Genomic DNA, 26642 nt, shown 5'->3' with positions numbered 1-26642 from the left:
TTTTGCATTAAATCACTGGCTAGCTCCCTCATTACAATGTTGAATAGAACTGGGTAGAGCAGACATTATTGCTTTCTTTCTGATCTTGGGTGAAAAGCATTAATTCTTTCAGAATCAAGTATGACATTTGCTGTAAGTTTAACATAGATGCACTTTATCAGGTTGAGAAAGTATCTTTCTATTTCTGGTTTACTGTAAGTCTTTATCATGAATGTCATATGCTTTTGTTGCATCAATCAAGGTGATCAGAGGGTTTTTCTTTTTAGTCTGTTAATATGGTCAATTACATTGATTAATTTTCAAATGTCAACTCAACCTTGCATTTTTGGGTTTAATTCCACTTGGTCATGATGTATTATTCTTTTTATGTATTGTTGAACCCAATTAGCTAAATCTCAGAATTTTTCATCTATTTTTATAAAGGATATTGGTCTGCTGATTTCTTTTCTTGTAATGTCTAGCTCTCATTTTTGTATGAGTAATTCTGGCCTCATAGAATGAGTTGGAAAGTACTCCCTCCCACAATTTTCTGGAAAAGTGTACAGAATTGATATCATTTTTTTCCCTTAAATAATTCTAGGATGTACCAGTAAAGGCATTAGATCTTGAGTTTATTTGTGGGAATTTCTTTTACCACAAATTCAATTTTTTAATGGATATAGAGCTGTTCAGGTTATCTATTTCTTTTAGAATTAATTTTAGTAGTTTGTCTTTTGAGGAATCTGTCCATTTTATCTAAATTGTAAAACTCATGGGCATAATATTGTTCATAACATTCCTGTATTATATTTTGATGTTTCTTGGGTATTTAGTGATGTTCCCTCTCTCATTTCTGATACTGGCAATTTGTATTTTTTCTCTTTTTTTCCTGCTCTATATGGCTTGAATTTTATCAATTTTATTGATCTTTTCATAGGCTTATATTTTAGTTGCATTGACTATTTTTTTTCTATTTCATTGAGTTCGGCTCTTTATTGCTTTCTTTCTTATGCTTACTTTGTGTTTCATTTGTTCTTTTTCTAGTTTCTAAGGTAGAAGCTTAGATCAGTGAACAGCAAAAATAAAATTTTATAAAGGATCAGAAAGTATTTTAGGCTTTGAGTTTCATATGATCTCTGTTGCAAGTAATCAACTCTATTCATTAGTAACATGAAAACAGACATAGACGATATATAAATAAATGAACATGGCTGTGTTTCAATAAAATTTTATTTACAAAAATAGGCAGCAGGTTTTATTTTGCCCATCTGCCATAGTTTCACAATTCCCAGTTTACATCAATTTGAGATTATTTATCTTTTCTAATATAGGTGCTTAGTGCTATATGTTTCCCTCTAAGTACTGTTTTAGATGCATATCACACATTTTGATATGTCGTATTTTCATTTTCATTGGAAAATGGATAACACTTTGGTTGTTGAATATGAATCTGATCTTTACTATTCCCAATCACCACCACCTCTGTGGGCTCCGAGTTTCTCCTTGCTGTGCTGTTCCTAATTAAATGCAGACCAGCATGGAGACCTCTACCACTGCTACCAAAGCTTCTGAACTTTCCTCTCTCTGGGCCCTCCATGTGAGGCAGTGTCAGTTTCCACACTTTTCAAAGACACCCAAACCCCAGGCCACTTTCCAAATGCCCCTCTCCAACTATGTCTCCTCTACCTCTTGAATAAAATGGCTTGATCCTTTGTACCAACACCTGCCCACTAGCCTGAAACATAAATGTTGCTAGCTTCCTTACCCCTGAGGATGGATACACTGGGGGAGGGAATGCATTCATTTAAGTTCCTGAAAAGAGTGCATCAAAACAGCGTTAGACATGCAAGAGATTGGTTGGAGGATGGAACAGGAGAATGAAGAGAGTGTCTTCCGATTATGATACTGCTCTGACATTTCTGAAAGGGGAGAGGGAATAAAAGAGGATTCCGGGAGAAGAGTCTTGGCCTGCAGCCCCATTTCAAGAAAGGTTCAGCAAGGCCGTTGGACATACCCGAGCCAAATTCATCTGTTGGAGAAACCCCACCTCATGCTGGAACGGGCCTGCCTTAGCATCTTTGCCATGCTTAGTTATTGGCTAGGAGCAGCCCTCAGGAAGTATGACTTTAGTGTGAATACAGGGGTGGATCCTATAAAGACCTTGGAAAAACTTTCAAATTGTTCAAAGCCTCTGAAGTCTATCTCCTGTTGATAAAGGAAATGGGTGGGAAGAAGCAAGGATATGCCTTTATTATTTGTTGGTTCACAGCTGCTACAATCACCAAGAAGCAGATCACACTCCTCTTACCATGAGTCAGTAGTGCCAGTGGAACCACACACCACTGAAAGACTTTCTACACACTGATGACACATGCCCTCTGTAACGATCACAAGTGATCACACCTGGTAAAACAATACTTGACATACATATTTTGCCTTGTTCTGAACTTCATGAACCACAGAAAATATACCTGCTCCGATAAAACAGTCCAATGCTATATAATAAAGGACTCTAGATGTACGTCTCAGCACTTTATCAGCAGAATGTGCCTGCAATAGTGTGTGTGTTATGGGCATCACAGCCATGAATTTCTCGACTGTTGCCCATTAGTATTATAAGAGCCACTGAAGCCCTAGAGAATGTGATGGATGCAGTGATGGGTGTGCATAAACTCTGTGCCGACTTAGATGGAAACCTAGATTGGGTAATGGGTCTTTGAAAGCAAAGCAGATTCAGCCCAATGGACGCTTTAGTCTGCACGGAGGGTTAGTGAACCCAGAGTGGCAGAGACTAAACCAGTCGGAACACAGGCAATCTTCAAAAGCAAGTTTCTCATACACCACAGCAAATCTCCTAGAGGCCCACAGGCAAAATGTTTCATTGGGTAAACTGAGGCAGGAGAGTAAAATCCAAACCGAACACCATCCTCTCAACACCCTCTCCCCTTCCTGTGTAGCTACTGAGCCACATCACTGCCTCTTTCAGCAAAGCTCTTGTTATGTAGATGTGGCCATAATCACTGAAGGCCTATAGTTCTTTGTTTCTGATAATAATCTTTGCTCCTTGGTCATTCGAAAGCCTTACAAACAGCTTTCAACCTTTGAAGGCTCTGTGGTTCCCCAGCTGTGCATCTGCTGCCTGCAGCTGTGAGCTCCAAAAGTGAAGAGTGAGGCAGTGCCTGTCCACACAGATCAGCCCAGGGTTCTGTCCAGCTCCTGGCAGAGTCCAGAGTACAAAATTGATTTAAAAATGTCCAGGGATATTTATCAATGGTATCGTGGGAGGCGCTTTAACAAAGCATTCTAACCTGCAGAACTGACATCATGCTATTTTTAAGACTATTTTTCCCATTTGTTTATTTCCTTCACTTATTCAACATGTACCTACGGAGGTCCTGTTCTGTGCAAACCCTCTACTGGACACCTGGGATACAAACACAAACAAGGGGCTGTTGAAACAGTCCCAGGGAGCAGCTTTGTCATGGAAGCTGAAGGGGAGGAATGTAGGCAGGTTAGAGAGAGATTTAACAAGACTAAGACCAACCATCCCAGAGCACCTACTAATGCCAGGCATAGAGTTTTCGCTCTCTAGTCCAGACTAGTCCAGACTACTGTGACTTCTCTACACCTGGCATCACATACCCAACCTTCAGCTGGAACAAGGAGTGAAAAGCAAGACTGACCAGAGATAAGGATGGAGGGGTCAGACACAATAATGTAGATTAGCCTTTCTGCTACAGACAATGAAAAGCCAAAGACTTATGCAAATTTCACTAGGAAAAGGTCACTTTGTCATATGTACAGAAGATGGATTGGACTTTGGCAAGACTGGAGGCAAGGAGCCCAGTTAGGAAACTGGTACAATAATCCAAGTCAAACATCCTGGTAGCCTGAATTAGGAAAGTGGCAGTGGGACTGGAAAGATATCAAGAGAGCAAAATCGTAGGGCCTGGTAGACAATTGAATGTGATAGGTGGGAGGTAGGGAGGGATCACAGACGATGCCCACACTCTTGGAGACTGTGTGGATGGTGGTGTCATTTCCTGAGCTGAACACCACAGTGGAGAGGCGTGCAGGAGGGGTGGAGAAGAGGTGTTTTTCCATGTTCTGCTGTAGTTGTTCATTAGACAACCAGGCAGGATGTCTGGTAGACATGGGACGTAGGGATCTGGCATCAGGGAAGGATTCTGGGCTTGAATATGGGTTTGGTTGTTTTCAGCATATCCTTGCTAATAAAACCATGATGGGGTGTGAAGTCTTCCCAACAATTTTAACCCCCAACATAGGCACAGCAGCCTCTCTTGTGCTTTCAAGTAGGTACCAGGATTGTGTCACTGAGGGGAGGACTGAGGTTGGACTGCAGGACTCAGAAATCCCTTCAGTTGAACCTCTGAGTCATCAGATTGTCTACCATCTAAGAATTCTTTTCCTTTTCACATCATAAGAAAGTTAAACGTAATTTTAAGGTTAGCCACTCTAACACTAAGACATCATAATTATATTTCCTAGAAGACTTTGTGCTATCTCATGCTGTCTTCCAGGCTTCTCCTCCTCTCTGGGACCTCCACCTCCTCGTGGCACTTTTCTCATCTTTTTTGTACCTAAAAAACCCTGACCTTCCAGCCTCTACCTCCCTTCCCCCGTAACCTGCCTGCTCTCTCTTCTGTCTGCCCTAGTAATTCCCATCATATATTTCTGTGAGTGATGAATAGGAACTTAATCAGAGTGCAGTGAGCTGTACCTTCGAATCATGGACTCATTTTGAGTTGTCTTAATTGAACCGTCTCCCTGAGAAAGATGAACTGTAGATAACCATCAGGAAGGCTTGTGCAAAGGGTAAGGAGATGGTCTTCTGAAATGAATCTATGTCAAAGTCAGATGACAAGACCTTAGGTTCGCCTAAAATTATTCAGTCAGCCAGTCATCACTCAACAAATGTTAACCATGTTCCCACACCAAGTGGGGACCTCTAGGAATTCAGGTTTGTGGCTGTCTCTGCCCTCAAGACTTTTTTCTCTGCCTCCGCCTGGAGAAAGCTTGAAGACTATTCAGGGAAGGGTGAGCTTGGAAGTCAGTGTCCTCGTGACACCAAAGAAGGAGGTGATGGGCTGAGAAAGTGGCCCAGGTATAAAAGCCCTTTTAACATGGGTTAGCTTCGCCTGCTAGAAAGAAGCAAAGGAGGTTGCAGCAGACACCAGCGAGTTATTTTCCAAACTGCGTCCCTTCCTTTGCCCCACAGAGCTTCCAGGTTACATTTCCCACCCTCCCTTGCAGTTGGGTGTATAAGAGTTCTGGTCACCCAGTTTCAGTGGTGTCAGTACAATTAGGCCAACCCTGCCCCAATTAAGGCACAGCTGAAAAGGGTATGAGCCACCCAGGGCCAGCTTCAAGAAGCAGAGTCTTCCTATCATTGGAGGAAGCTGTGTCCAGGCAAAGCCAAGCTCTGATTCACAAAGTCCATTCCCCAACTATTTCTAGGAGCCTATGTGCTCAATCCACCTCCTAGACAAAGAAGAGTTAAAAAGCAGAGTCTGCAGTCCCTAGAGCCAGGACACATCTTAGCTTCTCTCCAGGTCTGGCTCAGGAGCCCATGATTATTCAAAATCAAAAGGACAGAGACAAAATTCAACGTAAACTAAATTCCAGCCAGTGTCTGCACTCAGGAAGAATAATTGCAAAGGCAATCTGGTTCTGTTTATCCTTCTATCACAAGGAAAAATCATTGGTTACCTTCAGCAAGTCTATGTATCACCATTCTAGATGTCAGTCCTAGAAAAGACTAATTTAGCTTGGGCTCCTGCTATGAAATGCAACCCAGCTGATATTCAAACATGCATAAACATCATCATTTGCTAATACTGGCTAATGGCTTTAATCATGGAATAAAACAAATCAATAATTAACCTTAGCAGAAGTGCAACTTGGATTCAAAGCTAATGAATTCACTAATGGTTCTTGCTGCCATTAGTACATATACATCAAGGTAAATATGCAGAAATGTGCCCATTTCCAAGTAGCTAATCTATTCATAAATTGTCAGATTATGACTTCAATTTGGACTTGAAGGAGGGCAATAAATAATACATCCACCAAGATATCGCTAATTTATTTTTAAAAACTAAAAGCTTACACTTGAAACCATTTATTTACCACCTATATCCCCATTACATTCCGGGTCTGTGCCAGAAGTAGGTGGCAGAGAGCAGTAGAGCGAGCCCTCGGGGTCAAGGAGCCCGTGTCCCAGCAGAGTCGGTAACTACAGCAATGTGATAATGGCTCTAACAGAGGGCTGCTTTACTGCTGGGGCTGCACACAGACAGATGCCCCTGAGCTGCCTGGCAAAGCCTGGAAAAGACAGTGATTAGGATAAAAGGTGAAAATTGAGTTAGTCTTTGAAGGATGAATAGAGGTTTCCAGATAGACAACAAGCTAGCGGCCAAAATAAACACAATGTCTCTAAGATGCTGCAAGTATATCCACATGGCTGAAAAGTCAAAGACTCATAAGGGCACAGGAGTTGCTGGAGTTGAAGGGTCAATGTGGGCCTGATCACGTAGGGTATTGAGAGTCTTGCTGAGGTTCTTTTCTTTTTTTTTCCCCCTCTAATAGGGAATGGGAACCACGAAGGACTGCCTGTTAGTAATTAGAAATAAGACACACGAGCATTGAGCATTTTCTTCAGATGCCTTTTATAGCCAATAGAGATTGGTTTTGTTTGAGGAAATGTATATTTCTCTTGTTCATCTCAAATCATAAGCAATTACCCTGAAGGCTCAAATGACTAAAAATACTCAGGATTTGGGAAGTGCTGAGCTGGACAACAATTATGATACATGCAGAGATTTCTGCCCCAAGGCTAGCCTGTACTTGATCATATTCAGTTTTATCTACATGTGAATATGCTGTTTTGTGGTATTTTCTTTTTAACAGAAGTACAAGTTCTTATAAGATAATCTGGCAGATTCTCTCTCCCTTTTATAAAGGGTGATATGGCATGTATCTTTGGTTGCCTACTCAAGGGCAATCCCTTTTTCTTACAGCCCTGATTTTGTTCCAGTATCCCCTCCTCCTTCTCCTGACTTGGGTAAATTCTGATTGGTCAAAGCCAATCATGTAGGTTGCATTCTTGCTTCCTAGTGATTGGTTTAGGCACAGGCCTGTGACCAAATTCTGGCCAATGGTATGTAAGATGAGATCTGCTAGGGCTTCTGGAAAACACTTTTCTTTCTGGTAAAAAGGAATATATTCTATCTTATTCTATTTCAAAAATTATTAGGAGCCTATCAGCTATTGTCAGGCAAAGCACACTGAAGACAATGCCAATTCTTAAAGATAACAAAGCAGAAAGATGAAAAGAGCCTGAATCTTCCACCATGCAGCTGAGTTACTGAAATAACAAAGTGGGAGACACCATATCTCCATACTTCTTTATGAGATAATAAATTTCTTATTATTTAAGCCAGTGGCCCAGATTATCCTTGCTATCACAAATGGCCCACAGGAGGCCTAGTTCAGCTGGTACACACCAATGCCACCATCTTCATTGTTATAGCCAGAATTTATTTTGATAGGACAGAGCCTATGCTGTTAAAACAGCCCACTATTCCTTGTCTAGGGGACCTGCCAAAAGTCACAGACAAAGAGTATTTTGAAAGCAGCAAGAGAAAAGGGATTCATCACATACAAGGGACTACCAATAAGATTATGGGTGGATTTCTCAGTAAAAACCTTTCAAGCCAGCAGAGTAGGGATGATATATTAAAAACACTGAAAGAAAAAAACTATCAACCAAGAATATTATACCATGCAGAAGAAGGAGAGATATTTTCCCAAACAAGCAAAATCTGAGGGAGTTCATCACTACTAGAACAGCCTTATAAGAAATGCTGAAGAGTTCTTCAGGCTGAAATGAAACGATGCTAATTAACAACATAAAAACATGAATGGACAAAACTCATTAGAAAAGGTAAATATGTAGTCAAAGTCAGATTCTCTAATATTGTAATGGTATATAAATTAGATTCAATTACACTTTAAAAGTTAAAAAACAAATGTATTGCAAAAAGAAAAAAAACTATAACTAAGTAATGTTATTGAATACACAATATAAAAAAGATGTAAATTGTAAATTAATAACCTGTAATATGAGGAGGAAGGAAGAAACAATATAGTTTCTATTACTGTGAAAGTTGTTATCAGCTTAAAATAGGATGTTATAATAATAAGATGCAGTAAGTTCCTGTTACCTGCAGTTTCACTACCCACTGTCAACTATGGTTCAAAAGCATTAAATGAAAAATTCCAGGACCAAACAATTCTTAAGTTTTCAATTATGTACTATTCTGTGTAGCATGATAAAACCTTGTGCCATCCTGTTCTGTCCCACCCTGACGTGAATCATCCCTTTGTCCAGTGTATCCACACTGTACACTCTACCTGCCCACTAGTCACTTAGTGGCCATCTCAGTTATCAGGTCAACTGTTGCAGTAGTGCAGTGCTTGTGTTCAAGTCACCTTTATTTTATTTAATAATGTCCTCAAAGCACAAGCATGGTGATGCTACCAATTCAGATATGCCAAAGAGAAACTGTAAAGTGATTTCTTAAAGTGAAAAAAGGTGAAGGTTCTCAACAAGAAAAGAAAAAGACTCATACACTGAAGTTACTAAGATCTACGATAAGAACAAATCATCTAGTCATGACATTGTGAAGAAGGAAAAAGAAATTCATGCTAGTATTGTTGCCACACCTCAAACTGCAAACGTTATGGCCACAGTGTGCATGAGTGTGTAGTTAAGGTGAAAAGGGCATTAAATTTGTGAACAGAAAATTTGTTCTGAATGACAGCAATAGGAAGCATTAAGCCTATATAAAGACGTCAGCAAGGGATCCCTTGAAACAGGTGATGCCAAGCTGTTAATATTTATTGCAAGTAATGGACGGTTATAAAGAAGGTGATTAGGATGTGGTACTATTCATGGCCTCAAGCATCTATTGGGGGGTCTTGAAACATATACCCCATGGATAAAGGGAAACTTCTATATCTTAAGTAAGCCTCATGGTAATCACAAAGGGGAAAACGTAAAATATATACAAGAAATTGAGATTAAGGATTCAAAGCATACCATCACAATAAGTAATCAAATCACAAAGACAGCAAGATATGATAAAAGGAACAAACAAACAGCAAAACAGTGAGAAAACTAATAAAATGACAATAGTAAATCCTTAGTTATCAGTAATTACTTTAAATATAAATGGACAAATTATCTAATGAAAAGACATAGAATGTCAAAACAGGTTAAAAAGCAAAACAAGATCCAATGATATACTGCCTATAAGAAGCTGAATTTAGCTTTAAAGACACACATAGGCTGAAAGTGAGGGATAGAAAAATATATTACAAGCAAATAGCAACCAAAAGAAAGCAGTAGTGGCTATGTTTATGTCAGAAAAAAAATAAACTTTAAGCTAAAAATGATCACAAGAGACAAAGAAGGTAATTGTATAATGATAACGAGGTAAATTCATCAACAAATTATAACAATTATAAATATTCATGCACCTAATATCAGAGCACTAAGTATTTAAAGCAAATATTAACAATATTTTTAAAAGCAATAAACAGCAACACAATAATACCAGAGGACTTTAATATCCGCCAGTAAACAATAGATAGAACATCCAGATAGAAAATCAATAAGGAAACAGAGGATTTGAATACTATCTGCCAAATGAACATAAAAGACTTATGTTCCATTCGATAAACATTCCATTCAACAGCAACTGAATATATATTCTTCTCAAGTACACACAGAACATTATCAAGGATGGATCATGTGTTTTAGGCCACAAAAAAGGCTCAACAAATTCAAGAAGATAGAAATTACATCAAGTACTTTTCCAACCACAATGATATGAAACTGGAAATCAATAACAGAAGGTAAATTGGAAAACTCACAAGTACATAGATAATAAACAGCAATGCTCCTGAAAAAAACCAATGGATAACAGATGAATCAAAATGGAAATCAAAAAATATTCTGAGACAAATGAAAATGGAAACACAACATACCAAAATATATGGAATGCAGTAATAGCAGTTCTAAGAGGACATTATATAGCTATAAATGCTCACATTAAGAAAAAAAAATAATTATCTCAAATAAACAACCTAATGTTAATCTCAAGAAACTAGAAAAACAAACTAAACCCGAAGTTAGCAGAAGGAAAGAAATAATAAAAATTAGAGCAGAAATAAATCAAATAGAGAACAGAAAAGCAATAGAAAAGAGCAACCAAACTATGAGTTGATTTTTTTGGAAAAGATAAACAAAACAGACAAACCATTAGGTAGACTATCCAAGAAAAAGAGAGAGAGGACGCAAGTATATAAAATTATAAATGAAAGATGAGACATTACAACTGATACCACAAAAATACCAGGAATCAATTATACACCCAAAAATTGGACAACCTAGAAGAAATGGATAAATTCCTAGAAACATAAATCTTACCAAGACTGAATCATGAAGAAGTACAAAATCTGAAAAGACAAATAATGAGAAAGGAGACTGAATCAGTAATCAAAAATCTCCCAAGATCGGAAAGTCCAGGAGCAGATGGTTTCACTGGTGAACTCTACCAATCATTTAATAAAACATTAATGTCAATCCTTATCAAACTATTTCAAAAAAAATTGAAGAGGAGGGCATACTCCCAAATTCATTTTATGAGGTTAGCATTGCCCTGGCAACAAAACCAACAAAGCCAGAGGAGGATATTACAAGAAAAGAGAGCTACAGGCTAAGATCCCTGATTAAAAATGAATCTAGATGCAAAAGTTCCCAGAGTACCTAGAATGAGGACCCGAGACTTGACCGTATTTGGAAAACATAAAATGTCACTGCCAATTTGCAGATCTTAGAAAGGAGGCTGGCCTTATCAATCTGTGTTAGAGCAATCCACCTGATTGCAGAGTTGAGAATGGATTCGCTTGGAGCAGTCAGGAGGCAAAGGGTCCAGATCCGTGATCCTAACAGGAGCAGTAGGGATGGACAGGAGGGAACAGGTTAGGGGATATTTAGGAAGTGATGCCATAAGACTTGGGGACTCATTGGTTATATGGAGTAAGAAGATGAAGAGACTCAGATAAGCCCGTATGTATACCAGGTCATCATGGAGACATTCTGTGACATCGTGATAGAAAAAATATTACAATGGCGTCTTGATACATAGGTACATCATGTCATGGTGACAGACAAGTACCATCTGCCATGGTACACATATAAGTGTACCAATTATTATGTCAGGTGCACCATGTCATAGATATCTTTTGCACTGACTTTATAGACAACTACATGGCATAACCATGACACACATTTGTCACGTCTTCATGACATACAGTGAGTCACCATGAGATAGAGCAATAAGCTGCTATATGTCAAACATCTTTGCCACTAAAAGACACACAAAAGTGTGACAAATGTACTATGCCATTGTTATAAGTGGTCGTGATAGCTTCCACTCTTAATGAAAGTGATATTCTTCAAGTACATAGTCATAAAGCTAACAACGGTTTTAAACAATGGAGAAGTTTTGCATTTTGCTCAAGCAGTCATTGCAGTAAGTGCTTAGAGCTCTCTCCTCAGGTGAACAGTCGCCGTGATGACCGGTGTTACCATTATCCAGCCCCACCTCTCCACAGAGGGACACTGTGCGCGCCTCCAGAATGAGTGCCAGGTGTTCGTCACTGCTTTTTCACCCTTTTTGCTTTTTATGTTATGTGGCATTTACTATGCTCCAAGCACCAATTTTAAGTGCTTTCACATTCTTAATATCTTAATCCTTATAACAACCCTCTGAGGCAGAAATATTATTTCCATTTAACTGATGAAGAAAATGAGGCACAGAGAGGCCACACAGGTGAGTGGGTGGTGAAACAGATTCAGATGCAAGCCGCCTGGCATCCAAGCTCTTAACCTCCTCATGAACGCTGCCTCCGCCTCTGCTAGAATGCCTTCAGCTCTAAGTAACAGAACGCATCTAAAACTGGCTTGAACGTTACAAGGACGTTATTGGCCCCTATAGCTGAATTAGGTGTGGCCTTAGGCAAAAGCCTGACTCAAAGGCTCAAGGCATCTGACCAGGACCTGAGTTCTAATGCTCAAATTCTCCACTAAAGTTTCTTGGCATTGGCTCTATCCTCTGCAGGCTCTCCCGGATTGTTACCAGATGGCTGTTCAGTCCTTGGACATGCTTCTAGGTTCTAATCCGGAGGAAGAAACAGGTCCGCATACCTGATATCTCAAACAAAAGTCTTTGGGTTGACTCCTGCTGGCCCTTAATGACCTGGATTAAGTCACAGGACTCTCATCAAACTAATTGATGTGACCAGCTGCTAGGAGGATGGTGTGGGGTCAATGGGAGGCACAGCTCCAATGACCCAGGGCCACACCTATAACTGGAGATGGAGGTCAACCCTTCTAAACCACAGCCATGGAAAATTCGCTTTTGGCAGAGAAAATGAGGGGAATAAATCCTGAGAATAAAACCAACAATTTCCATTACCATCTTATCCCCACCACCTAGATTAATACCTGGCATAGGGCAAATGCTCAGGGAATGTTTGCTAAGCGTGTGGATGGATGGATGGACAGATGGATTAAAAACTCACAGCTAGGACAGAAAAGCTGCACTGGAACATTTTCCAACCTTTACAAGATCCAAATTAATTACCAGAAAGAGTCACGTGGGTCATGGACCAGGGTGAGGACGGCCTGATTGAGACATGCTTCCTCCCAGAACTCACAGCTTTGCCCACAGAGTCTCTTCAGTGATAATAATTAGGCTGTTGGTTCAGACAACCATTCTTGACTCTTAAACTTGACAGAGGGAGACTTATTTGCATCTCTTCAGGGTTATTAGTGAATCCAACTCTTCTGGGATTCATAGATTATAATGTAAGTCTCAATTGTCACTACCCTTGAGCAGCCCTGGTCCTCAGCTACATCCTAGGGAGAAACTATTGGCTCTACTTGAAAATCTCCTGGATCTTGTTTTAGTGTGTTTTAATGATTCATTTTGGAACCCTCTGAAGGTCACTGAGGAAGGAAAACGTACTGCTCATTAAAGGAAAGTATTGGGTTTCCTCATTTCTAGCATGGAATATAAAAGTTCAGGAGCCACGTCATCCTAGCCTCCTTACATATAATACATCAGTCCACCTGTGCAAGTCGGGCCTAGAAATCATTAAAGCCCCTGTCAGCATGGGCATTACAGTGGCCCTGGATTCTTGACACCCCCTTCCATGCCCCAGCCCCATGAGGCACTACACTGGCTGTCATGGTTCCCTTGGAGCTAAGTGACAGACAACACATTTGGACTCAATTGTCAGTTTTGGTTTCAACACCCCCAACAAGACACGACTTGCTATATTGGCAGGTCCACTCCATGTCCCACCCTAGGTCCAGTGGAACTAAGGTCTGGTCTGTATCAACACCTAACCCGTGCCTCCTGTCAAGAGAGGCCAGTAAGATAGAGAGGAATAGCCTGAGAATCATGGGAAGCCCTTAAAGATCACATCGTCAAATAACTAACAGCACAACGGAGAACTATGAAAGGGAAACGGGAAAACAACTTGCCCAGGGCCACACTGGGATAAAAACCAGAGCCAGAACTGAAGCCGCCCAGTCCCTAAGCCAGGGCTTTCTTACAACATATATCGGCTTTACAAACCTGTGCTTGCAAAATGGCCATCACATTCCTCATGCTGCATACCTCTCGAGGGTCCCCTCTCAAGGTGTCCCTGTGTGCATCCAGGTGTGCACGCACACATAGGAGAAAGGCACTATACAAGGAGAAGACTTGAGGACTTTCAAGGGACATTTACAGGGACACAGCACAAACATCCCTCCAGCCTGGCAATTGCCCACCTACTCAGAGATCATTCATGGGAAGAGCTGAAAACATGACAGCCCATTGCTGTGCACAGTGACACAAGCCTATCCCTACTGAAAAAACCAAAGGAATTGAACACTGAAAATGCAGACTGCTAAAGTCCTTTGCCCTTTTCCTGCGGACACTGCCTCCCATTCCCCCAGCAGCCCAGGCAAGCAAGGACCAGTGGTTGATGGCTGCAGAGATAAGGTGAAAACCTGTCATGCCCTTTCCTCCAGTGTCCCTGCACTTACTTAAAAGCCATTTCATTAAATTTAAAGCCCCAAGACATGTATAACTATACTGAAAATCAAAATCACTTAGGAAGCTAGAAAATTGAGATGGCTAGATTCTGATATGGAGAGAGGCATAAGGATGGAAAGCGGTCACCAAAGCTCAGGTGACTGCCAGTTTTTCTTGGTCATTCCTGCCAGGTGTGGCTGAAAATAGAGATGCTTTCTAGAGCCATCATAACCTCCAGGAGGGCATCTGCCTACCATGCAGTGGGAGGAACAAATGACAGGGACTCACTGGGCAGTGACAGCCAACCCCAGCTCATACTCAGGAATGTGTCTGCCCTGGACAAGTAGTCACAGTTGCATGCACCTCCCCAGTTGACTATAAATTCCTTAAGGCTGAATAGAGAAGGTTCCTTCTCTCTGCCCCACTCAGGCCTTGTGGAGCCTCACCCAGTGCTCAGGGCACAGACTTACCACATTTGCTTCACTCCCAGCCACACCTCTTCTTCCTGTGAACCCAGACACTTTGCTTGTGACACCTTAGTCCCGCGGGATGTCACTCTGCTGTGGGTATGTACATCTTGCCTCATCCTAAGTCTAAACCCCTGCAAGGTAGACTCTGCATCCCCATTACTCGCTTCCTGCCAACTTCAGTGCTAGGACATAGAACGCCCAAGCAAAAGACTGAACAGATAGATGAAGCTTTTGCCTACATCGAGGCCACTTTATATGCAGTGGTCTTATCAGACCACCCTTGGGTGTCTTTCATAAAGTGTGTATCCAATGCATGTTTGTCTGTGGAAATGTTTGATCAGGTTGATCACTGTGGTCTCTTGCTCAGAGGCACATAGTCTGCCTATGACAGTCCAGGACAGGGGTGAGCAAGGCCAGTTAGAAGACCCCTGCCTGGAAGAGTCACATTTTGTCTTTCCAAATGCAAGAAAAGGGAAGAAGTGATGTCTAATCAATTCTAAAATAACATCAGAGCCCATTACAAGGTCAGAAGTCAGCCAAGCCAGATTTCCAAAGTTGGGATGCATCTGAAGAAGCAATGCTTAAAATCTCCCAAGATGGAAATAGCTGGGAAATGATGTTTGAGGGACTCAGATTCAACTCAGCAAGTGACAGTTCAGAAAGATGAGCTGTGAGTTGGGCAGTGAGACAAGTGATGAGCTCATCCTCGAGCCACCCACAATCTGACCCAACCTGCGGCGGGGGGAGAGGTGGAGGCTCAGATTGGCTTTCTAAAAGGCGGAGAGAAATAGATGTGACTCAGCTGACCCCAGGGTCTGGAGCAAAGGTTTACTTGGATATCTAATGTGGCTGGTTCTGAATAAGACATGGTTTTGAGACAGGGGTGGGGGTGAGGCGGCCAAAGAGGAAGGGTAGAAATGCCATTTGTAAAATCTTTATATTGTGATAAAAATCCAACACAGTTGGGCTGAGTGAGGGCTTGAGATTTCATCAGTTCTGTGAACCATCCCCAGAATGCAGGGGAAGGGGCTGGGTTTTATCATGTCAAAAGTAAGCAATCAAAGAACTGTCCTGCAGCCGAGGCAGAGCCAAGCTGACATTTCAGCCTGAGACGCATTCCTTTCAAGGGCCAGGATTTGAAAGAATGTGCTTTCCTGCCTCTCCCACAAGCTCGCACAGCCAAAGCCAAGGCAGGAGGAGCTGTGCGCACTGTGAGATGTGTTTTTCTCATTGCCCTTAGATGCCTTTCAAGGCTTGCCTACCCTCTCCTCCCTCCTGGCGCCTTTCCCAGAGGGGGCTTGGCCGGAGGGTTGTCAGGGGAGCTCACTTTAGAAGGAAGGTCAAAGGGAATGTTTTCAGGTTTAGCTATTTTGAGGGCTCGTTGACTATCTCAGGTTTATGATGAGTGTGTGAGTCAAGACAAGAGTGCTGTCCTGCCTCAGAAATCCACAGATTACCTTCTGATGTGTAAAAAGCTCAAAGTCTGTATGTTGCCTGAAGTGTCCTGGCATGTAGTCATTCATTCACTCATCCATTCATTGAACAACTGCTTCTGGAAAACCATCTCTTTACCCAAATACACACAAAGGAAATAATGTCAGACCTGAAGCCACATCTCAAACAATCACAAAGCCACCACTTGGGATGGTTTTCTGATCATGGGTTGTAATGCTTTGCTAAACTCTGGTCTCTACCTGGAGTAGAAGAAGGGGTCTGGCCATCTGGGACACTACAGAGGACCATGTCCATATTCTAGCACTATCAGCCAATCAAGCAATAAATGTAAATTGAACATTGTATGGGTCCATGAATCAGAATATATTTCTGTTCAACTGGAAATATGGGTTTGATGTATGAGATCGGTCTGCAGACAGATTGGAGAGGGATGTTCTAATCCAGATGACTGGTGATCAAAAAGCCAAAGTCATTTCAAACCTTCTGGACATGATAGAATCTTCAAAAGAAGTTTATTGGTGAACACTTATTTTTATTGCTCATTTAAAGCTGATTTTTTTTTTCATTATAACAATTAGGGTCCTTTTTTGTTTTGAGCTTGAGCTTCATAATATCCAGCCACTGTGAAAAAGCTCCAGATAATTTGACAAGTGATTTCTGCATTGGTACCAACGTGACTTAGAAAACTAAAGTCTAAAAAAGCATTGCAACTAGCCAGAATGTCTTAGAAGCCTTTATTCTGCTTAGTAGAAGAACTCACTAAGGACCGTACCCAAAGTATAAGCATTTTCCCAGTTTCTAAATTATTTCATAAGCATTATTTGCATTTTATAGTGCAATAACAGTTGACAGCAATACAGTAGTAATCCCCACACAAAGTTATATGGGTTTTGAGACAGAAATTATATATTTTTTGGTCTTTGTTAAGAGGGTTTTGGATACTGAAAGGCACAAACCATGATTATGAACACATACATTCACACACACATAACAAATACCAATTCTTTGTGAGGACTCTAAGAACAGATATTCCCAGTATTGGAAAGGATATGCCGACCCCATTGTCTTCAGACAAGACCCCACTCAGATCAGGCGTCAGCCATGTTTCCTAAACTACAATATGAAGATATTAATAGGTGTGAGATATTAACAGGTGGTCTGCCACAGAACGGTTAGCAGTCGACTAAGTTGGGGGAAATGGTAGATTAAGCCAACCCAAAGAAGTCGGCATTTTGTTTGCTGTTAGTTTATTTATTTGTTTGCTTTTACTGCTGATCTTAAAGGCGCTTTAGAACGCTAATGCACACTGTGAATTCGCAGATGGGAATGGAGTATGTACCATTTTCTACACTTAATTGACCACGGAACGCTTTTTGTCACGCGAGACCAGTCTTCTATGGGAAATACTTCTATAGAGAACAAGTGCCTCTGTCTTGGTTGCAAATATTTTAAGAATCATCTTGGCGCTTTATAATTTTCTTTTCTGCACCCATGTAAAGACGCTCCCTCCTTTGTGCCCCCACAGTCCTGTGAATATAGCACACTGAATTCCAAACCTTTTTCCATTTTACATATGCCTTATACATTTACATATCTAAAGTTACATGTGTGAATATGCACAGATCTCTCTTTCCTACTAGTCTGTGATCTTCAAGGTACAAATTATGCCTCATTCATCCACATGTCCTCAGTGCCTGGTCCATAGTCATCATACTGATTTTGGTAGAATCATTTTGTATTTATTTTTTGCAATTACACTTGACACTCAATATTATTTTTATTAGTGTCAGGTGTACAGCATAGTGGTTAGACATTTATATAATTTATGCACTGATTCCTCCAATTAGTCTAGTACCCACCTGGTACCATACAGTGTTGTTGCTGGTAGAATCTCTCAATAAATGAATGTTACTATTAAAAACTAACCTGCTTTTCTGAAGTGTCACATGTATCAGATTCTCTGTTTGAATAACCTCATCGGATATATGGTTAGTGCTGACCTGTCCAGGTCATTTTGCCACATTGTCACCTGTGACGCAACATACATGTTGGATGACACATGGATGCTCTGAAATTGTCTTAGTCAGGTTCTGTGCAGCCGCGTAACCTTCCCCCTGGTAGTACTCAAGGCCTTCCGTGACCTGGCACCAGCCCCTCATCATGTTCCCACTTTCACTGCTTCCCTTCACATACCCCCCACTAAGCCAAACAGCACAACTCTGCCTTCTCTCAACCTGGCTGACGCATCCCAGCCCCAGAGCACTCCCTGGCCCATTCTCTCCATCCTCAGTCTTACAAACCGTTATCCCAAGTCTACTGGGGTCTGGGCATTGCACGACACACTGGCTTACAAAGATGAGTGGATACGTTTGCTGCTCTCAAAGAGGTTACAATAGCCACATAAACAGAGACACGTGACACAGCATGTAACTTGCTGTGACAGTTCAGTACCAGGTACCATGTTAGCACAGCAGGGTGCGCTGTGCTAACATGGATGCACTTCCTGAAGCAGGAGCTTCTTAAGCTGATCCAGCTTGAATTACATATTACTAGTGGGTCAGTCACTGGTCCTCAAAGACAAGAATCGAGGCTGCACCCTCTTTCTTCTACTTCTCATCTCTATCAAATAAACATACCAGGCTTGGTCACTTACGATATCAGGCATCCTCATCCATGCATTGAATTGGATGAGTTATTCCCAAGACTGTTCTACAAATAATGGCTACCTGAGATTAGGAAGACAGCAGGGAAGAGGCAATTGCTTAGCAGGGCAGCCCTCATGGTGTTGGTGGTGGCATCTTATGATTGGTGTCAAACAAGGTGGAGGTTATGGCATTGTGATTTCCCACACCTGAGCTTACTTGGTTGTTGTTCTGGTGGCAAGGTTACATAATTGCAAACCTTGGGCTTTCAGTCAACAAACCACTGAAGGACCATTTGAGAAATAAGTATGACTCCTGGGTTCTTACCTCCTGGAAAGATTAAGAAAGCATCAGCTTTAGGATTTATAAATGGGCATCTGGGTCAGGGAAGGCTGCCCCAGATTGACAGTGTATTGCTCTGGGAGGAAACGCTCATAATCACTGCTCTTAATGTCACAAAGGGAGGCATTACACACAGAACCACACACACCAGCAACTCCAAGTCAAGGCATCTTTCAGTAGGGCTTGTCTTGTGACGACAGTTTAGGAATATTGCAACCCATGTATTTTGCTTATATTTTCACTTTAAGGCATGCACAAGTGTCTACATAAACCTTAAAGAGCTCTTTCAATAAGTATAAAATTACAACTCTAAATTATAAAGCGTTGTGGTCATAGTTTAATTGGCAGTATTTGTTTCCTCAGAGATACATAAAATAATGGTACATCTTAAAATCAATAGCTTCTCAGATGCTCTGAAACATGGAGGCTACGTGTTTATCCAGTTAACCCACTGAATCCTAACTGTAATTAAGTTTTCTCTTTCTGTATCGCCCCAGTTGAGTTGAAAGCTTCTCCAGTCCATTAGCTATCCACCTGAGCTCTGGAAAATATGTCAGTGTTCTCTGGAAGAGAACAGCAAAATGTGAAAACGCTTTAATATTTAATACTGGCCTGTGATCCTCATTTCTGGGCTCAGGAATTAGAAGGGGATGACTTCATTGCTCTGCAGGCAGCTGCATTGATGGAATGGGCTTCATTCTGTGCAACAGATGTGCTCCTGGAGTAGATGCGCTTAATTTAGATTTTTTAAAATTCAATTGTGCTCCCACAGAAAAACAGTTTGCTTAAGACCACACACACACACACACACACACACACACACACAATTTCACATGAGAGTCCTATAGACAAGGATCAGAAGACTAGTTCACAGTGAGCCCAGGTCTCCATGCCAAGCGTCCCAACCCTGGTGACCACCTCCCCTCAACTTCTCAAGAATAGTGATTTCTTTATATTAGAAAGCCCAGAAAAATGGAAAACTCTTTTCACATTACCTCTTAAACATGGGGCAACACGGTGTTACTAACAAGTGTGTAATTCATACATCTCCAGGCCTTTGCTATAGGCCTTTGTGTCAAGAAACAGGAAAGTGAAAACCAGATGCGCAGCCTCGAGGAGGGGATTGCAACTGATGGGATTTTCGAAACAAGAAAACGGTCCAGGTCCAAGGAAATGCTGTTCTGTCACAGTATCTTAAGAACATTCACTAGGAGGGTTTTTCTCCTCCTGTCATTCTGGAAATCTTAATGGGTTCGAATTGATTCACCGAGCCCTGCCGCCGAAATGGGAAGGAAACGTCAAGCCTTCGTGTTTCCCAGTCATGCAGTTGTGGGGCGTTCCCAAATGCACTTCAGAACTTGCAAGTTCAAATGTGTTTTCACACCACGAACACTAAAATCATTACACGAGTCTTCCCAAGCACCTGTCGTGTTCCCTGCCCTGCGTTGGGCCCCTCACCATGGAGCAGAAGGCGAAGCAGACCTGGCCCTCATTTGCAGGCAGCTGGCCATGGGGAGATGGTGGTCAGCCTCACACCGAAGGTTATGGGAGAGCCCCTAGGCAGCTTTGCTATTCGGAGGCGCTCAGGCCGTAGGTGCTGTGAGAACAATGTGACCGATGCCATCACACCACAGTCTACACAGACTTTCGCCACACAGGGGAGATAGAGACAAATTGGCAGAGAATATGCCCAGAGTCCAGTAGTGGCAAAAGTATGCCCAGCACCCCCTGTAGAGGCCAAGAAGACCTCAGAGCAGCTCAGACTGGCACCTGGGCATTGCAGGAAACACCTTGGGAGCTTTCTGCTGCCTGACAGTTTCCACCTGGGTGTTCTCTCACTTCACTACACAAATTGTCACCATTCTGGAGGCCTCTAATTGCCACTGGGTCCCTCTGTTCAAATCAGGTAAAAACCATAAGCAAAAACTCAGAGAAGTGGGTAGGATGAGGCGTTGCATTGCTGAGAACTCACAACAACCTGAAGGAAAATACAAGATGATGTCATTACCTCTCCTAGAATTGAGGCCAGTATGTACCTCGCTACAAAGCCAGATGAGAGCATTCTCCTTGTATTTCCCCACTGACACCTCCAGGAGCTTTCCTTCTTCCCCCTATAGCAAGTGTTTGTCTGAATAACTACAAAGATCTCAGTGCAGAGAGAAAAGCACACCCTTAAGGAGGAGAAATGCTAGTGATTTAATGGGGTAAGGCCGCGTGTGTGGGGAGGCAAGGGGTGTGAAAATCAATGAGGCATTCTTCCAAGGACTGGGGGCCATGAACTCAAGTTCCTGCCAATTAAAAAAGATGCCACCTCCCCATTTGCCCCAGAATAGGAGTGGAGCCCACACTGCTGAGCAGTGTTACTCTAACTCCACCTTCCCAAAAAGAAAGGAGACGGGCTGGCAGGGGTGCAGAACACCAAGCACAAGGGCCTCTAACTCCAACCTCCTCCCCACCTTCCTGGACACAGCTGTGTGCCCCCCGCCCCTGTTAAGTCCACAGCCACTTTTCTCGCTTCCGATGAACAGAGAAGTATGTTTTTTAAAAAGTTTCAGGGTGGATTATCCCAGCAGAGAACTCAGCTCTGAACTATCCCCTAAACCATACAGATCTCCACGCCGGAGATGGACCCCGTCAGTACTGGCAGATGAGAAAGTGGGGGTCGTCCTGTGTATTTCTGATTTATAGATTGCCCAGGGAATGTCCCAAAGCTGGAACGCTGAGTTCCATTAATTGGTTCCTTGGTCTGGGGCCAAACTATCAGGCAATACTTCCTGCTAACATGTTGGATTTTCCAACATAGAATTACTTATTCATGAAGTTATTCAGACCTAAATACTATTCAAGCGTTTTCATTTCCTTACCTCCCCTAATAATGTATGATTGGAATTATACATTTGATTCCCAATTATGAGCTAAGACTTACCTCTGGGGCCATGATATTGTCTTAGAAAATGCAGAGTTGAACCCAAAACAAAGCCAATAAAGGAAGCATCTAAAATTCCTTGGCACCACCATGCAGTTTGAGTCTTATTTAAAACAACTATTCATTTTAATGACTGTTCACATTTATTTTCATAAAAATGTGTTTTACATAAGCCCCAAAGTTTCATATACAATTAATTCTCTTCACAAAGAAACTGTTTCAAACCCAGGATGGTCATGCTGGTCTCCATGACCGAGAAGCTTGTTTCTTTCAAGTTGTAGCTGCCTTTTTAACACTGTAATTAAGCTTGGAGGAAAAAAATCATAATGCAAACCAAATAAATCCTGCCCTTCATGCAATTATGTATGGTATGTGGTGAGGAAAAAAATGATCTGGCTTTGTTCATCTTAAAATACACTTGGCAGCCACTTCCCTTAATAAGCTCCTTTCTCTTTCTGAGGGCAAGAAAATCATGAAGTCCAAGCAATCGTGGAGGAATGCTGGCCCCACGGGAGGGAAGTGACAATATCCCATGGCAGAGACCTACATGCAGGGACTCTGAATGCTGCTCTAATCTGGCTTCTTCGTGGTCATGAGTTTGTCTTTAAGTCTATGTCTCTGGGTCTTGTTTTCCTTGTTTCTGCCTTTGGCGGAACCTAATTTGTACATGAGGAGCAAAGCCCAACAGAGACTTACAAATACGCATGTCCCTACAGAAGGCCATGGGTCTCACTGAGCACTGGCCTGCTTGCCTGTATGCAAGGGTCTCATCTTCTCTTACTACCCCTTCCGCTCCCCAATCATGTAGGACCTGGCCTGAGATCCTGCCCTGCTGGAACCCCTCAGAGCTCACTCACTGGGGCCTGCACCCCCACACCCAGGAGCTTCCTCTGCGTCTGCCTTGACCTCACTAGCCAGTCATACGAAAGCGAACCCCTTGCTTCTTCCCCTCACGTTTTCACAGACCTCAGAGCACTGCTGGGGAAGCCACCAGACGGGCCACCCCTCGGATCTACCCACTTGTTTCACCCTCGTTTCCACTGCTGAAATCAGAGCTTCTAACCTGGAATTCTGAAGCTACTGAACACTCATACTGTCTCCAGTTCTGTTCCCTCCCACCCAAAGAGCACTGCGATCGGAGTGAGTGTTCCAAGCTGCCTGTCCATCACATCGGCTTCCTGCTCTGCCATTTCCGTCGGCACCGCTGCTGATCACAGTGTGGACACACCCTTACACCAACTTGCAAGAATCTGGGTCCCACTTCTTTTTCAAAGTTGATTTTTCCCACATCTGCCTGATATTATAATATGGTGTAGAAGACACACGGATTATGCGCTGATCCCTTCCAATCACCATCTTTGATTTCCTGCCCCGTGCCTTTGCTGATGCTATTTCTTCCACTTGGGAGGCCAAGTCACTATCCTGTTTGTATTCTCTACTCACCATTCAGGGCTTGGCTCAAATACCACCTCCTCCCCATGACAAGAAGTTTCCTCTTCCCCACATGAACCCATAAAACCCTAACTAGAGCTCTTTCTTTGTTTCAGCAACAAGCAAAAAACACCCTAGGCCCAGGCTTGCATGCCTGCTGTCATGCGGATGTCTTACTCCGCATACAATCCGCAGGCTCCTGGAGGGCAGAAGCCACATCCCATTAATCTTTCTATTCCTCCTGCCTGGTAAACTGGCTTGCATTTAATAGGCATTCAATATATATTTGTTGACAGAATAACTGAATAAAACACTTCCCTAGAGTTTTATAAAGAAGACTGGAGAGGGAAGGAGAGAAGTAAATTTGCTTAATTTGTCCTGGATTATGTTTGGCACTTGAGCCCATTGAGGTAAGTGGCAATCCTCTAAATCTCAGGTTAAAAGTCACCTCCCACATTAGGTGAGGTTAGGTTCCTCTTGTGTGCACTAACACACACACACACACACACACACACACACACACTCGCACTGACATGTACACTCATCCTGCACACACACTGACACACACACACACACACACACCTGCTGTGAGTGGTGTGCAGGGCACAGGGCGTGGGGGAGGTATTCTTCCCCACTGCTGGTGTTTTCCTCCATAGGAAGTGAGTTTCCACTAGCATCACACTCCTATCCTCTTTCTCTCTCCCCACACTTCACTCACTCATGCTGAGTTTATATTGATTCTCATAAAGGGAAGGAGAAGGGGAACTTGGGCCTGAGTAACCCAGTCTTCCTCCTCCCTCTCGGAAGCAAGTTCCTTGCAGGAAGCACATCCCATGCCAGCTGCTGCTCCTGCTGTGGGTTTGGCCAGGATGCAGGCTCTCCTGCTGCACGTGGGAGCCTCGCCTGGTCTCGCTGCCTGTGACTGGCTGATGAGCTAGACAAACTCGAGATTCCGTGTCAGGCAGCCTACATACCTGAAGGTGTAAGCTATGTTCCCCAATAATACCTTCCCCAATAATTGCTATTTCAATTTCCCACCTGCCTTACCCTTTCATCTTACTTCTCAGTTGACTCAGATCTTGGGTAAGAAAGAGGAGAGTTATTCATTGGATCTTCTAAAACCACTTGATCTTAGAACACTTGCTTACTTACTCATCAGCGTTCTACTCGGGACCCTCAGCTCTGTGAGGCCTGGCTCGTCTCTCTTCTTTACTGTTTTGCCCAGTGCCCACCAATGACTGGGGTGTGTTGAATGCTAAACCCCAATGAAGATTAAAGAAGGAATTCATTATTAATGCTATTGAGAAAAATTAGAAGAAAAGAATGAAAGGGGGGAAGAAAAAAGGGAGAAGAAAGAAGAGGAAAGGGAAGAAGTGCTACAAGAAAGAGATGAGAAGAAGAGAAGGAAGGCGCAAACACGTGTAGCGATGATAGAGAAAGAGAAGGAAGAAAGGGCAACAGGGGAAGTCCAGAAAGGAAATGAGAAAGAGAAGCGAGAAAGTGCCAAAGCCGGGCACCCCCAGCACCCACAGCCAGTGTGACCCTCTGGGAATCAGAGCCAGACCTTGGCTGAGTCTCCTGCCCCTCCTCTGTCCTCCGCCCACTGCAGGGAGCTTGTGTTCCTCCCCGCCCAACTCCAGCTCTAGCTGATTCATCTGCTGTCTTGCCTCTCTGTCCGTGGAGTTGCTGGGAGGAGGTACCAGGATGAATACAGGTGAAGTGCCTTGGAAGGAGAAAGCCTTACCAAAGAGAGAGCTTAGAAATGTTCAAAGCCATCTCCAGGATTCCCCAACCCTGCAAAGGTCAGGACCAACCCAAGAAGCTTAGAGAACGGCCTCTAATAAAGCAAAATCCATCGGCTCCTCCCACCACACCTTCCCCGGGCCCACCCCTACTGTCTTCCCTCAGGCCCCGATGGCTGTTCAATTCTCATTATCCTTCTGCTAATCTAGTCTAGCCGGGCACTTGATCAAAAGGATTGGTTCTGTAACTCACCCAAACGCATCACAAGCAGAGACATTTATGACTGTCCCGGGATATATATTTCCATGATCTACTCCTCCGTGAGGCCTCTGGCTTCCCCTGGAGTCTAGACATCTCATTTCAAAGGATATTTGAGAGAAGGAACCTGAGGCCTGTTATAGGCCTTCCTTCCAGCACCCTACCTCCCTGCTCCCAACGGCTGAAGACCAGAGGCACAAGCCTTTCTCAGAAAATAAGCAGGTAAAGTGAGGTTAATTATTTTGTATCTGTCTGATCTATAGATGAACTAGTATCACCAGGCAGCACTCACAATTAAATACTCCCTGGGACTCTGACACAATGGCGATTTTAAAAAGAAATGCAGCTCTATCGATAAGAACATGTCATCCTGCTTATACCCAAGCTACATCACCTACAAAACGGCTTTTCAGTATTTGCACGTGCAAGGTACATTGACAATGATGTTTAACATCGTTGTTGTTACTAAAACCTTAAGTTTTCCTCTCTGAGCTTCAGACGACTTGAATAACACCTGTATTCGTGTGCTAGGGCTGCCATAGCAAAGTCCCATAGACTGAGTGGCTTAAACAACAGAAATTGCTTTTCTCACAGTCGTGGAATCTGAAAGTCTCGGACCAAGGTGTCAGCAGGTTTGGTTTCTCCTGAGGCCTCTCTCCTTGGCTGGTAGATGGCCATCTTCTCCCTGTGTCTTCACACTGCTTTCCCGCTGTACATGTCTGTGTCCTAATCTTCTCTTCTTAGAAGGACACCAGTCACATTGGATTAGGGCCCACCCTAATGACCTCATTTTAATGTAACAGCCTCTTTAAAGATTCCATCTCTCAGTGCAGTTACAGTCTGAGGTGCTGTGTCCACACCACACAGATGCCTCCCTCTCTTCTCCACTCATCACTCAAGGACCGGCTGCAGCCCCACTTTCTCCCAGATGGTTTTCCAGAATTCCCTAACACACAAAACCTCTCCGCCTCTGAGCTCCGGCAGCTCGGGCCAGCAGCGTTTTCAGTTGGTCCTGAGCACGGGTTTGTTCTGCCACTATGTGAGCTCTTCTTAGCTTTCACGGAACCTCCTCAGGCATAAAGATGCCACAGCCTCAGCTCTGTCCCTCCAACAAGGGCTTCAGCCCTCTGTGTCTTTGCTCACATGATGACTTCCCCCAGGGCTCTTCTTATACAGTGCAGGCCACCCTGCAACCTGGCTAAAGGGGACATGTCAG

This window comes from Hipposideros armiger, unplaced genomic scaffold, assembly GCF_001890085.2.
Source record: "Hipposideros armiger isolate ML-2016 unplaced genomic scaffold, ASM189008v1 scaffold_0, whole genome shotgun sequence".
NCBI lineage: Eukaryota > Metazoa > Chordata > Mammalia > Chiroptera > Hipposideridae > Hipposideros > Hipposideros armiger.
The sequence above is the reverse complement of the archived record's forward strand: the minus strand, read 5'-3'. Positions refer to the sequence as shown.